The sequence below is a fragment of the Phyllostomus discolor genome, chromosome 1, assembly GCF_004126475.2.
Source record: "Phyllostomus discolor isolate MPI-MPIP mPhyDis1 chromosome 1, mPhyDis1.pri.v3, whole genome shotgun sequence".
NCBI lineage: Eukaryota > Metazoa > Chordata > Mammalia > Chiroptera > Phyllostomidae > Phyllostomus > Phyllostomus discolor.
The window spans coordinates 8,871,175-8,886,388 of NC_040903.2; positions in this window are offsets into that span (position 1 = coordinate 8,871,175).

A 15,214-nucleotide genomic window follows, 5' to 3' on the forward strand; every position below is an offset into this window, starting at 1 on the left:
CACCACAACCACACATGGTCAGTGCGACTTTATTTCCATGTTATAGGTGGAAGACTAAGGCCCAGGAAGGTTGGGTAGCTCGCTGAGGTCAGAGACTGAGTCGTGGGTGTGGGAGCCGCTCGGCGAATAAGTGTGATCAGTGAGGTCACGGTGCAGACTCACAGGGCCGGGGAAGGAATGAGTTCTTCGGGATGGGATGTGGGACTCAAGAAAGTGGCACAGAGGTGACATCTGATCTGAACTTTGAAAGACGAGTAGGCTTTTTTCCAGTGGTGAAGGAGCAGGTTGGGAGAAGGGCATTTCGGGGTGTGTCGGCCGTGAGCGGAGGCGCAAGGTCTGAAGTTACAGGGAGGGCCTGGAAGCACGCAATAGCCAGTGGGATGGGAGCTGCTTCGCCTGCTGGGTAAGCCCAGCTGTTCTGCATTGGGTTTGGGTTTTCCTACGTGCTGCTCGGATGGTTAACTTTATGTGTTGACTTGGCTAGGCCACGGTACCCAGATATTTGGTCAAATACTATTCTAGAGACAGCCTCATAGAGAGTAGATTTTTAAAAGTTAATTTGAGAGAGAGAGAGAGGAGTGGAGAGAGAGAGAGAAATCAATTACTTGTTGTTCCACTTATTTATGCATCATTGGTTGATTCTCATGCATGCACTGACAGGGAATCAAACCCACAACTTTGGTGTATCAGGATGATGCTCTAACCACCTGAGCTACCTGGCCAGAGCATCTACTAGGTGTTTTTGTGAAGGTGTTTTTTGGATGGGATTGGCGTTCACATTAGCAGATTCTGAATAAAGCAGACTGCTCTCCATGTGTGGGTGGGCCTCATCCAATCAGTTGAAGACCTTAAGAAAAAGACTTTCTAGTCCCAAGGGAGAGGGGATTCTGCCAACAATTGCCACTGGACTTGAAATGCAAATCTGTCCTGGATCTCCTGACCACAGGCACACCTGGAAGATTTTGGATGAGCCAGTCTCCACAGTCCTGTGAGCAGATCCCTTAGAATAAAGCCGTCTCTCTCTCTCTTTCTCTCCCTCAATACACACCATCCACATACACATACACCATTGGTTCTGTTTCTCCGGAGACCTCTCGCTCATGCAGGTGTGCAAGCCTCTTCATTCGCTTCCCCATGATGCCGGCTGGGGTGAATCCTTTCCCAGGTCCCCTGACTTCATGCCAAGTAAAAGTGATCTAACCCCCCAGATTAGCTCTGAATTAGACACCTGATTTGGACTCACTTTACCTTTGCTTAATGCTGAGCTTCAAGAGGTTTCTATGGCATCTCTTCTTTTCTCATTGCTTATGACGCCCTGCAGGGCCCATGTGTCTCTTGCAGCCCTCCACCCCCACCCCCAGACAGAGCTGCTGCTACCAGTTAGAGGACTGATGTCACTCATCAAATATGCAGATGGTACATGGCTGGAAGGGACACTTCACTCGCTAGGAGATGGATCCCAAAGATAGTGACAGGCTGCAGTGGCGTCTGGAAACCAGTGGAAATGAAATGTCAGTGTCCTACCAACGTCAGTGTCGGGTCCTGCTGACAGATACGAACAATCAGTGACACAAACACAGAAGGCTCCGGCAATGGCAGCTTGCATGACTAACCTCTGAGGACCAGGGCACACCCACTCATTCATTCATTCATTCATTCAGCAAGGGTTGTAGCTGAGCTGGGTGCTAGGAGTGGGGCAATGGACAAACAGACCGAAATCCCTGCCCCCCAGAGAGGTCACTCTCCGACTGGCTGGGGGCGACATGCTGAGACAGTTTGTGACGCTGGGAAATCGTGAATGGTGGTGACTGAGGGAGATGGGTCTGACCGAACCCCCTGTCCTGAGGGTGCCATGCCTCAGGGAGCCGTCTTCCACCGAGAAGGAGGCAGGTGGGTCAGGGTGCTGGATGGGGCCAGTTTGAACCGGGAGGAAAGAAAGGAGAAAAGGTCATATGAAAGAAATGACGTTTCTATGCAGTCATACTGCGTTCCTCATCCCAAACAGTGTGCATCGTGTTATTTCTTATTATTCCCCTTTCTTCACATAAAAATGTCAAACCTCTATTTTATTTCTATGTGGTTCTCTTCTTTGTAACCTTTAAATGACTCTGTCAGCATGGAATCTCATGACACCCCCCTCCCCCAGGCAATGGAAATTTCCACCAGCTCCTATAATCCCTCTCTCCCGTCTTCATTAAAGACAAATCTATTTACGAAGTCTGAGCCGAAGGGTAACGTGGAACAACAATCACTGTGTTACTTAGCAGTCCCCTCCCCTCTTGCTGAAGAAAAGATGAAGCTGTCACCAGCCACCACCAAGACATCCTCGTCTGGGCTCATTCCCAGAAGAGGAGGAAGTAAATGTCATTGTTCCTCAACTCAGGGCCATTGTGACAAAAGACAAAACAATCGGCTGTCCGGGACAGACCGGTTCATTATAATACAATACTAACCCTGTCTCTTGCCCCTTTGTAAACAAACAGGGCTTTTAAAAGAAATTTCTTATTAAGGAAAAAATTTTTAAAGATTTTATTTATTTATTTTTAGGGAGGGAAGAGAGGGAGATAGAGAGAAACACCAATGTGCAGTTGCTGGGGGTCATGGCCTGCAACCCAGGCATGTACCCTGGCTGGGAATCAAACCTGCGACACTTTGGTTTGCAGCCCGCGCTCAATCCACTGAGCTACGCCAGCCAGGACGGAAAACTTTAAATGTATGTAAAAGTAGAGACACTACTACAATGCAGTCCCATTACCCGTCCCCCAGCTTCAGGGATGAAAACTCAGGGCTAATCTGGCCGCATCTGAACCTCCATCAACACTCTCCCGCCTCAGTTAACAAAAGCTTCGCACTGAAAATGTTCCCAAATATTTATTTGGATGCCCCTGCCTGGTGCTCCCGTAGATCGGATAGTTTTCACCTTATTTCTCAACAGACATTTTGGAAGCATGACTTAGTGCCGGCAGTGGGTTCTGAGGATATGAAGATGAATAGGACATTGTTTGGGCCGTTTGCAGACCAGGGACAAGAAACACAAACATTCCCTTTATTACAGCATCAGGTCGGGCGGTGGGCGAAGTTGGCTCCTGACACAGCTTCACGCAGCTTGTGGCGGGTTTGTAAATAAAGTTATTAATAGTAACCACGTGCAAATAGTGACCATCACGTGCAGCATGGAAGTGTCCTGACTCCCAGCACCTCAGAATGTGGCCACGTGCGGAGATGGGTCTTTAAAGAGGTGATTGAGTTAAAACAAGATTATTAGGGTGGGACCTAATCCAATCTGATGCCCACACCCTTATAAAAAGAGATTAGGACCTAGATACACAGGTGAAGACCTAAGCCATCTACCAGCCAAGGAGAGAGGCCTCAGGAGAAACCAACCCTGCCAACACCTTGACCTCAGACTTCCAACCGCTAGAACTGTGAAAAATAAATGTCTGATATTTATAAACCATGATTCTGGGGCTGAAACACTAAAAAAAAAAAAAAAAAAAAAAAAAAGCAAGTGTAATAACCACTTTTCACCACTAGGTGGAAGCAGTCCACTGGCTAGAATCACACTGTGTCCCAAGCGGGACAGCTGGCTGGACCGGGCACCTCAAATGGTTCACCAATTCCCATCAGTCCCATCCTAGTGTGCTGGATTCCAACTTCAAATTTCAGTCAAATAATGAAGGCCCTTCTTATATTTTATGTAATATTGCTGGGTGTCATCTCGAGGAGGTGTTGCAGGACCCATGGGTCAGAAACTGCTAGAACTTCAGAGGCCTTATATCTTACCAGTGATTGGTCAAGTCACAGCCATTAAAGATTTTCTTTTTGGTCCTGTGGAGGAACAGCGAGATCTAAAACTAAAATATTCAGTTAACTGATAGCTCACCCAGTATAAAACGAAATGGCAATCTTGACTGGATTAATTTTTTTTGATCCATAAAGAGTCACTCTTTAAGGGTTATCATCATCATAATAACATGCCAAGAAAACTTGGGAAATATGAAACTATGAGAAAGCAGATAAAGATGAACTCACCACTGATATTTGTATTTATTTACTTTTTTAATGATTGATTTCCTAAGTTACTTTGTTGAAGTCAATACTTCAAACCTTTTCTGGAAGAAGGAAAGCAGGATGGATGGATGACTGGATGGATGTGTTATGGGAGAAACCTGGTTTTTCTCACTGACACAGTAGAATTACAGACCAGCACGTCTATCAGCATATAAGCAGGGTTCATCGGTGATAAGTTCTCGTGGGAGAGAAGGGTCTAGCTAAGGTGGGAGTTGAAAGGCATAGGTTCAGGGCAGGGCACGGTAAGGGAGGCCAAAGGCACCAGGGCCTTTGTGTTGAGGACTTACATAGCTGGCAGGATGGGGCTGAAGAAGTTACATATTGATGGACAGATAAAGGCGGAGCCAGCTCTCGGTGGGGTGGGGGAGCAGTGACTACCCTAACTTAGGTATGTGTGGGGGTCTGTTAGCCCGGATCCTTATCTTGCTCCAGACTCTATTTGTTCATCTTATTGTGAAACACATACGTGACAGGAGGCAGTTAATTAAAGTTGAGGCAGTTACTTAAAATTATTTGTGGGCTCTTTCTGTAAGCATTAGGGCCCCCCTCGTAAAACAGACAGTGACCAGAGGAAGGCTACTAACCAACGTTGGCTTACGGGCTTCTTCTTGGGCACTGTGGACCCCCTTCCCATCCCACATCTAGACCTTGGGATGAAAGAAGTTTCAAAGGCTTTCTTTCCCAGAGAGCGGAGAAGGTTCGTAGGATTTCGGGGACTGCCCTCCTCCCGTGTGAGCACGGTGTTTCCTGTGGTGTTGGGATACCTGGCAAGATTACGGACTGGGCTCAGTCCTGCTGAGTTAGCGGGTGAGACACGTCTCCCTCCTGCTCCCTGCCGTGGTTTGCTGCCTATCCTACCTAACAGGTGGATGGATGGATGGATGGATACACAGGAATGAGCTCAAGAGTTTCCAAACCTGGCTGATGTTCAAAATGACCCAGTGAGCTTTAAAATAACTAAACCAGAATCTCCTGGTGGGGGGAAGGGGAAGAGGGTAGTAGATTCCTAAGTGTGTGTGTGCTATGTGTGCCGTGTGCTGTGTGTGTGTGTGCTGTGTATGCCGTGTGCTGCGTGTGTGCGGTGTGTGTGTTCTGAGTTCTCTAGCTGAAAGGTTAGAGTTGGCATTGGGAACTACTGATGTGCTTGAGTCTGTGGGCGGTGCCACAGAAACCGCTCAGTGCCTGCAAGGTTGAGCACTTACATTTAATTAATCCTGATTATGGAATTAAAGTACTTTTCAAAATAAGATGTGATTTTGTGTTGGGAACTGCCCTGCCTGGTTTCAGGAGCTGTAACCACCCCCTCCCCCTTGGCTAAGGCTGAGTGAGCAACCTTGGGACCATAAGCCACTAAGGAGACAAAGCTTATCTCCCTGGCCGCCTCTGCCTCTTTTACTTCACCCTGCCTGGCCCCCAATGCTTGACTGGTTAGCCAGTGACAGGTAAGATTCCTCAAGGGAGGGACAATCTAAGACAGGCATGATCATAGGGCCCCCAGGGAAGGACTTGGGGGGCTATAGAAAAAGGGGGTGATGGACCCTCACCCCTCAGCTTTGACATAGCCAGAGTCCTCATTCTGTCTGCGAGAAGTCTCCTAATCTCTTGGCTGCCTTACTTCCCCTGCCTGACTTAAGCCTGAAACAATGCTGGAGGTGGGTGCAGCCCTGGGCTGGGAAGGGCGGGTTCCCCAGGGCAATCAGGCCTAAGAAAGAATGCATAAAATCCTATGAAACCTACTTTGCTAATACCCTCAATTTAAATGATAAGGGTCCAAGCCTGAAATAAGTTTGTTTCCCCAAAGTTTTATGGCCCTTTAACTCTTTGACCCTGGCTTAGAATAAGCCCTCAGAGTTCTTTGAATGTTATCTATTGTTTAACCATTTCTGCCTGACAATAATTGATGAGCTTTATTCCTGTGCAAATTGAACCCAATAAAAGCTCGTCAAGGCAAGGGTTGGGGTGCTCTCCCCTTGAGAGGGTGGCCGAGGTGCTCCGAGGCTTTTTCTCCTCCTGGGAGAGAAGCCACACAGTCCCTTTTCCTCCCCAGGACTCGGTAGTCCAAGTGAATTTGTCGTATCTCATCCACAGTGTCACGGACCCCACGAGCCGGGGTCTGCATCAATTTTGCAACAGGATAAACTGCAGAAGGCAAACATTTGACACAATGGCATCTAATAACACTTCATTTTTTTAAGTCAGTAATGTTTTATTAGAGAAAGGAGTTTATCTGAAGCTTCCACTGCTGAGAACAGTTTGTCTCTGGGTGGGTGTACAGAACCAACTGCTAAACAAGGAAGTGAGTACTGTCACACGCTAAAGACCTTCATGGCAAAAAAAAAAAAAAAAAAAAATTAAAAATTCACCCTACAGCATTTCTCAGGACTGGCATTCATAGTCCAGGGGCGGTTCTTCTCCAAGGTGATAAAAGTCAGGGGGTTGCTGAAGACCCTGGACCTGATAGTGGTGAGAATAAGCGGATTCATGTTCTTTACTCTTAGCTCATGGAGGCAGAAGAACACAAGGAACTTATTTAAAAGGCATGTGGGCACTCGTTCAAGTATAACGAACTTGACATTCCGTCCTTAGCAGGCCTGGATTCCCTGCTGAGGCTGGATGACAGGGGAGCTGGGAGACAGAGGCCGGTCACCCCAGGTGAGACTCCTGCCCAAAAAGGTGATTCAGACCAGAGGTGTCTGAGGAACAGAAAGCTCAAGTGGGCCTGAAAGCTAAGACAAGAATCGAAAAGTAAAGAAAAACAGCACCACTGAGCCATGGAAGGCTTAGGAGAGGTTTAAGGCCAGTCATCGTCATTGTCAATAATTCAGAAGACATGTGAGGACGGACAGACCAAAATTCCAGTCGTACGTCCCCAGAGAAAGAGCTAGCTGGTCAGAAAGATTCACAGGTGAGGCTTGAGTCAATATGGAAGGGAGAGGATGGTGACGATTCACAGGCAGCCAGCGCGGCATCCACGCCAGGAGCTGCTGAGGACCGAGCCCCTGCGGGGTGTTCACCGCCTTGGCCAGCAGTCCAGCTCCAAGACACCCAGGGCCACGGAGTCCCAGCCAAGCCTCTCCGGAGCTCAGGAATGAGATGGTGCTTCCTACGCAAGGCTGCTGCTCCCTGTGGCCATGCCCTTTCCTCCTGAGGTGTTCAAGGCTGGTGCCAAGGAGGAGGGGAGGGTCAGGGGCTGCCGCCTTTGGCAGCCACAGACACACTCCTTCTTGAACCCTTTCCCAGCTCGCTGCTGCAGACAAACGACAATTCTGCAAGAGGAAACCTTGTTCCCAGAAGCAGTAGCCCCAGGGGCCATGGAGTCCTACAGCCCAAGGACTGTGCTTGATCCCCACGGGTGCCTGGCAGGGCCTTGCCCAGCCTCCCCCAGGCTTGGGCACTGGGCCTGCCTTCCTCACTGCCTAGCCATCCGTCTCAGACCCATGGGGAAGGAGGGCTGCCTGCCACAGAAAAGGGCAGATAACTGATTTCTCTTCTTTTGACCCTGTTTTAAAATTCTTCCTGAACAAACAAACAACAACAACAACAAAAAAGAACTTACTCATTGTGGTTCATGGACCAGCATTCTCGGCATCACCAGACAACTTATTAGAAATGCAGAATCTCAGACCCTGCCCCAGACTCATGGAATGAGAAACTGCAGTTTTACAAGACCCTCGGGCAACTCTATGCACTTCAGGTTAGGTAGCGTAGACCACCCAATCGCAGTGCTGAGTGCATGGTGCCAAGAATGACCACCGTGGACTCGTTAATTCACCACCTTAGGACAGCGTTTTCAACTGGTGGGCTGCGAGAATGGTTAAAACATCGGGGGTACTGTCCTCTTTTCCCTTAGACTGCCAAATGCAAAAAGGACAATAATAGCTGTCTGGCGTGAGTGAATCAAAATGATACCTATTTTTTTGTGTCGGATTGGCACAAAGATATATTTTTTGATGTGCTGCAGAGTGTTAGTAATTAGTTTATGGGTGCCAGCAGATGAAAAAGGCTGAAAATCTCCGGCGTAGGAGGACCTTCTGCCCGAGGGTCCTGATGTAAGTACAGAATTACCTGAATCGATCGGTTGATCGATACACTCCCTGCAGGTGAGAAGGGCACCCAGACCTTAAACAGAGTGCTCAAGACATAGAAGTTTCTGGCTATATTTGTGTTCATTGGCTGAACAGATAAAAGTGAAATGAACCGTTTTTTGTGTGTGTGTGAACCGCCCTGTTCAGAGGCAAGGCAAGACTCCCCCTCAGCTCCAAGGAAACCGCGACCCCACGCGTTGGGTGCTCACTGCGTTCAGGCATCCTTCCCCCTCCCCCTTCACAAATCTCCTCGTCCTCGAATTCAATTCATGCATGGATTCAACTGGCCTCCACTTCTACAAACTGTATTCCCCTCGAATTGTTGGGCGCTGATTTTCCAACTCTAGAGGTAGATTCTGTGAGAGGCAGGAACATGCATTTCTAGAGCTTTCAAATTTCAGCATCGCTGGACAGATTTTTAAGAATGCAAACTTTCAGCTCACACTCCCTGAGATTCTGAGTCAGAGGGCCTGGGCTGAGACCTGGAGCTCTGAGCCTCCCCTAGTTCCCCAGGGAAACCTTCCCCAGTGGAGCCACAACCCCACTCGGAGAAGCGTGGGTCCAGTGATTAGTGATGGCTTCCCAGCCGGGGGCAGGCCACCTTCCCAGAAGGGAAGAGGGATTGACTAGAGTGGCTCCAGAGATGCGCTGGCTTTACAAGCGCTTCTGTTAACGCCAGTGATGCCAATGAAATCCAGCTGGAGCAGGACACAACCCGGAGGAAATTGCCTGGCGATGCTTCCCTGGCAGGGCGGGGCACCTAGCACTGGAGCCTCTGCCACCCGGAGAGGGGAGCAGTGACTCACAGGTTAAGCCTAAAATCTTAGGGATTCTGTGTTCTCCAGGAATTCTGCCAGAAAACCATCCAGATATAAAACCGGTAGAGGCAGTAAACTGCACAACTTTGCAACTGATGCTGTGATTTTTATGGAAGGGTATTATAAAGGTGCCAAAATTATTAGGTGAGGGAGAAACTACAGCGAAGATCCTTGCAGGTAGGTAACACGAGAATGCCCCCCAGTGACGATGGGCGGGGTGGGTCATGTGAAATGGTGTGGCGCCTCACACTTGCACATGGGATTTTCGTGCAACAGGAACTGTGATGTCAGGTGCATCAGCCACGCTGATGATGAACGTATGCCACGTTCTCTGCACCAAGCGCTCACTCTTGAAACAGCAGAGGACACAGAAGAACTGCTAACCTTGGTTGACCCCTTTCATGGACGGCGCCTGTACCCAAAGTGTTTTATCTGCATTGGTTAGTTTAGTCCCCACTTCAGCCCTCAGAGGTGGGTGTGCTGTTGTTCTTCCTTAACGATGGGGAAGTGGAGGCAGAGAAGCATTGAGCGATGTGACCAAAATCACACCGTGAGGTCGCTCTGAGGTCAGCAGTCTGGCTCTCTAACCCGGTTTCCTACTCCAGCGTCTGTGGGCAACCAACCGGCGGTATTTCTTCGTTGATTCTGAACACAAATCCTTTGCTGATTGCATGGGTTGCAAGTATCTTTTCCATGGTTTGGTTTGCCTTTTCATTCTTTTACTATCTTCCTCTTGAACAGAAGTTCTTAACTGTAATGTAATTGAATTTATGGATCTTTTTCTTTATTGTAGTATTTTTTTTGGTACCCTACTCAAGACATCTTTGCCTACCTCAAAATCGTCTCTGATGTTGGTGATGATTTTGTGTTTCATGTGAGGTTAGGGTCAAAACTCACTTTTTCCCTTGTGGACATCCAGTTTATCCAGCTTCATTTATTGAGACCAGAGGGGTTCATTTATTAAGAGACTGTTATTGTCCACAGCTCTGCAGTACCACCTTTATAATAACTCAAATGTTCAGATAAGAACGCTAACTCATTTTTCAGTATCAGTTTAGCATAACTAGTGCTTAAAATAAATTATATCGGAATATTTTTTCAATATTAGGAGCATTAGGAGATTTTACCAAAAATCTGATCACAATACTCTAATTCCACACATATTTAAATTGTGATATATGCCTCCAATGGTGAAATTCCATGAATGTGCTATTGTGGCTATATTGTATCCCAGAGATTTCCAAAGTTGTGTGAAGAGAAAATTGTTCTCTGGGTGCATGGGGGTAAGGGAAGGTTCAGAAACAAATGTGGAGAGGAAAAATATTAACCCTTCACCACATAAATTTATTTGTTCAGTTCTAATACCCAGGGAGCTGCATTAAGAAGAAGCATTTCCCGGCCCTGGCTGGGTAGTTCAGTTAGTTAGAGCATTGTCCGAATACGCCAAGGTTGCGGGTTCGATCCCCGCTCAGGAGACATACAAGAATCAGCCAATGAATGCATAAAGAAGTGGAACAAATTGATGTTTCTCTCTCTCTCTCTCTCTCTCTCAAATCAAGGAACAGGATTTTAAAAAAAGAAGCAGCAGCATTTCCCAACCTTGTCTGACTGCAAAGCCCTTTGATGTCAGAGCACTTCTCTCAGCGCAGCCTGCATTCCCTGTTCCATGGGGAGGAGAGACGCTGTTGTGTTCCTGCCCCAAACCTATAAACCTCGCCCCCTCCCTTCTGCTCCCGCGGCACACCCTCCCATCAAGGGACATTATTCACTTTGGCGACAGCAGTTTCAGAGGCCTTTTCTGTCCTCCCCACGGTCTTCCCATCGCTCGCCGTGCAGATCTACAATGTCAGCCAAGTGCCCTGGGCCCTCCGTCTCCTGGAACTCCCGTCCTACACCTCTTGGCTCCTTTCACACTTGCCTCCTTACTGTGCCTTTAAAAAGCCAGGAAGGCTCCTGCCACAGGGCCTTTGCACCCGCTGTTCGCTCTGCCAGAAACGATGCTCCCAGACTTCTATCAAACTCACCCCTTCGCTGCCTTCAGGTCTTTGCTCAAGTGGTACCTTTCGGTGCGGCCTTACCCGACACTCAATCTAAGTCACTTTTACTCCCACTCAAGCCTTATCCCTCTGTCCTACTTTATTTTTCTTCACGGCATCTGTCACCATTGACATACTATCTCTTTCATGTCCTTACTTTATTGTCTGTCACCCCGTCCCCCTTCAAATGTAAGTTCTACGAAGGAAGAGATTTTGTGCCCTCACGTGTCCGCAGAACCTAGGACAGTGCATACAGTGTAATAGGCACTTTACAATATCTGATGACTGAATTAATGCACTATAATTTTCAGCTTATGGAACTGGTTGATTGTGATAGCCCTGAGAGACCTTTTAGGAAATACTGGTGACCCAGGAAGTGCTTGCTAAATGACTGTTACTACTCTTCAGTGCTCATATAATTAGGTCTCTTCCTGCCTCTCTGACCACCCCGTACGTTGCCTCTTTCTCAGGCGCTCCCATCTCCTGACAGGGGGCGTCTTGCACAGGCTCTGTCCCTTCCCTTTGCTCCTCTTGCTCTGCGATGGCTCCTTGAGGGACGCATCAGACTCCCGGCTATAGAACTCGCCCTGTGAGGTCTGCCTCTGCCTCATCACCTGAAGTTCTCCCTGGACGTTTTCCCACCTGCTTTCCCTGCGATGGTCCCTTGTTGCTTCGGAGTTAAGATTTCTTTTTTTTTTTTTAAGATTTTATTTATTTATTTTTAGAGAGGGAAGGGAGGGAGAGAGAGAGAGAGAAACATCAATGTGCGGTTGCTGGGGGCCGTGGCCTGCAACCCAGGCATGTGCCCTGACAGGGAATTGAACCTGCAAGACTTTGGTTCGCAGCCCGCGCTCAAGAGTTAGTATTTCTAATTAAACTCCCCGTCACCCATCACCTTCACAGCTTCTCCCTCCCTAAGCAAGAAGGGAGAGTGCCAGGGCCCTAAACAGGCTAGTGATGTGTGTTCTTCCACATTCACATATTGTATCTCACTGATTCCGCTTTGCATTTCCCAGATGGAGTCTCCAGCCAGCTCACCTGCTGCTAAAGGAGAATTTACCCCAAAAGTTAAAATCATGACTTTCCTACAGACGTAAACATGAATACATGTTAGAGATTTTCCTTAACTCCTGAAACAGATAGTTGTTACAACTGCTTCAGAAGAGAATTCTGAGAACTCATATATTTATAAGTCAGGCACACTAACGTGAATGTGCAAATGGAGACAAACTGTCTCTTGCACAGTAGAGAGCTGTCAATCAAACTTCTACTGGACAGGACATCATTTCCTTATCTACAGATTAGGCTTGTACTGCACTGCGCACCAATTTACAGAGTGGTGAAAGACTTCCCCTGGAATCTGAATCAGGTAACCCAGAGAAGTCTCCTCGCAATCCCTCTGGACAATGCATACGTTTCCATGGAAACACGGCTGTCTCCTATACTCACCAGTCCTTCTCCACCCTTGACTCCAGTCTACCAATCATGTTAAAACAGAGCTTTTATGTCCTCCCGGCTTCTACAAAGAACATCCTTGAGTCTGTGTTTTGACTCCCACATCAGCAATAAACTCTTCCAGCCTTTCAAATCCTCTTTAATCCAGCATCACTGTCTTTTATAACTACTGTTTATCCCCAATCCCTCCAGCCCAAGCCAAGCCAGCACCCTCACACACACGCCTCCATATCCTGAGTCCCTCCTCAATGGTCTGCATCCTTCCCCTTCTACTGCTGCACTTCATGCTTCTTAACATTTTGCATTTTTATCTAAAGGACACAAGTGGGACCTATCCTGTGCTTTAGTTAGCAATGTGACATCCACTAGACCTTGACCACGCATCCATTCAAACGTTTTATGAACAACAGTGTACGTGCCAGCCACAGTCTAGACTCTAGACTTAGGCACTAAAACCCAGAGACGAAAGCCATGGCTCCCAAGATGCTTCAGGGCAACAAGCAGGGAGCACACAGGTGTTCAGCCCTGCGAGACAGGCTGCTTTGGGAGCAAAGGGAGGGCACATTACCCAGATGTGGAATGTCAGCGAAGGTTTCCTGGAGGACATGGCATCAGACCAAAGTCTCAGTCAAGCAGGGAAGGGGGCAGGGGGAACTGAAACATATGCGCATATAACTGGATGAACGCTGTTGATTTTTATCTCTTTACAGTTGTAACAGGGTGCGGCCAAGAGGAGGGGCTCCAAACAGGGATTTGGAATGGGGTCCAGAACTCAAGGTGTCCAGGAAATATTAGAAGGATATATAGGATGTCCTCACCCCTTCCCCCTACAGGTTTGAGTTGGGGAAAGGGACACATGGAGCAGGAACATGCAGAGCTGTTTTGCATAGCAACGGCTTTGCAGCTGACCTCTGGCATGGTCATTTAACATACCTATAACCTTTAACTGGTTTCATAGATATGTTAAATAGCTGTGGCCATGCTTTGACCTAGGGGGATGGAAGGAACTTCCCCCCAAGATGTAACTGGGGGGCATTTCCCCCTGGTTAAGGGCCTGCGTGAGAACTTGGAGATGATCGGCTCCACACCATGGAACCACGCCTGCCCAGACTCACGATGGCAGCCCAGTAAAGCTGGAAGGATACAGGAGTGCTGGCAGATGTAGCAGATTGTAGGAGGAATCGGAAATGGGGCTGCAGAGGAAGATTGGCCCGGGGATTTAAATCCAGATGTGGCAGCCATGTTGGAGGGAGAACCACGGGGCTTTGGCAGAGTGGGGACCCTGCAGCTTTGGCAAGAGTGAGAACCACATGGCTTAGGAAGCAGGAGATACTTTGCCTGGAAGGAAAGGGGTGAAAGGACTCTTGCTGCTGGGCCATGAGAAGGTGCCACATGGCTTTGGATTAACTGTAGATCACGGCGGCGACACAGCTGATGGTGCCGGGAGCCTGAATCACAGACTTCTGCTTCTTTTCCTGAGATACAGTGCCTCAGATTAGGGCAGAGGGAGAAGGAAGGATTGTGTGCATATGTGGGTATCCTAAAAGACTTTAATATTTTAATGAAGACATTAAGTCACTCCTCTAAGTCTGTATAGCTTTAAAGAAGCATTTCCTCCCTGGCTGGCATAGCTCAGTGAATTGAGTGTGGGCTGCGAACCAAAGTGTTGCAGGTTCGATTCCCAGTCAGGGTACACGTCTGGGTTGCAGGCCATGACCCCCAGCAACTGCACATTGATGTTTCTCTCTCTCTCTTTCTCCCTCCCTTCCCTTTCTAAAAATAAATAAATAAAATCTTAAAAAATTTCCTTTTCACAAATCTCTGGCATTGAAAGACTCTGGCAGAGGGCATAGCGAACCCAGTGAGGGGTTCCTTTCAGTAATAGTATATCATACTCCCCTTGGGTCTGTTCTGTAACACAGTTACCATACATCTGATCTCTTCTAGATTAGTCTTTGAGGCCAGGGACACAAATTCTGTCATATTTCACAGTTTCTAACAGAAAAACATAGTAAACATTTTGCATTTTGTGTTTGATGGATGATTAAATCTTACATCTTCAAGAGGTCAATAACCCCGTTCAGTAAGGACAAAAGTTTTGAGGGGGAGGGGCTGTGACATGTATTCCTCCCATCTCCTATTAGGCACATGAAAATGGAAAATGGAAACGGAAACTGAACGGAAGACGTAAATGAGAATAAGCCAGGAAGCATGGTACTCCTTGCAGGAGCAGCAGACCAAATGCAGGAAACCATGGCAGGCACACAGAAACAGGGGCGACAGCTCTGCTTCCCAGCTGCCTCTGAAGCGCGTGGAGCGCCCCCTCTGTTCACACACAAGCTTGGGGGACAGGTTTCAGCACTTGACGTTCGGTTGTGGAAACGGCAGCTTGATCTTGTTCAAACAAGAAAAGAGCACTAAAGTAAATACAAAGATTCCGCTCTTTTTGAAGTGACTATAAATGCATTTTGGAGAGTTTATTGAGTTTCTGATGCAACTTCAACTATCTGAAGGAGGTACAGGCCAAGGAGGACCTATCTTCCCCAATTCGTCCAGCCTTCAAGAAAAGACAGTCAGCCCCTTCCCCGAGCTAGGGCGAGGGACCAAGTCCCGCTGGCCGGGAAGATTACAGACGTGTGGGCCGCCATTTTCGCCAACGTGCTGGGCGTGTGGCGTTTTCTGCTGGACGTTCTCCATCACTACATGTCCGCGAACAATCCTAAGAAACAATAAAAATGGCATTTTCTCC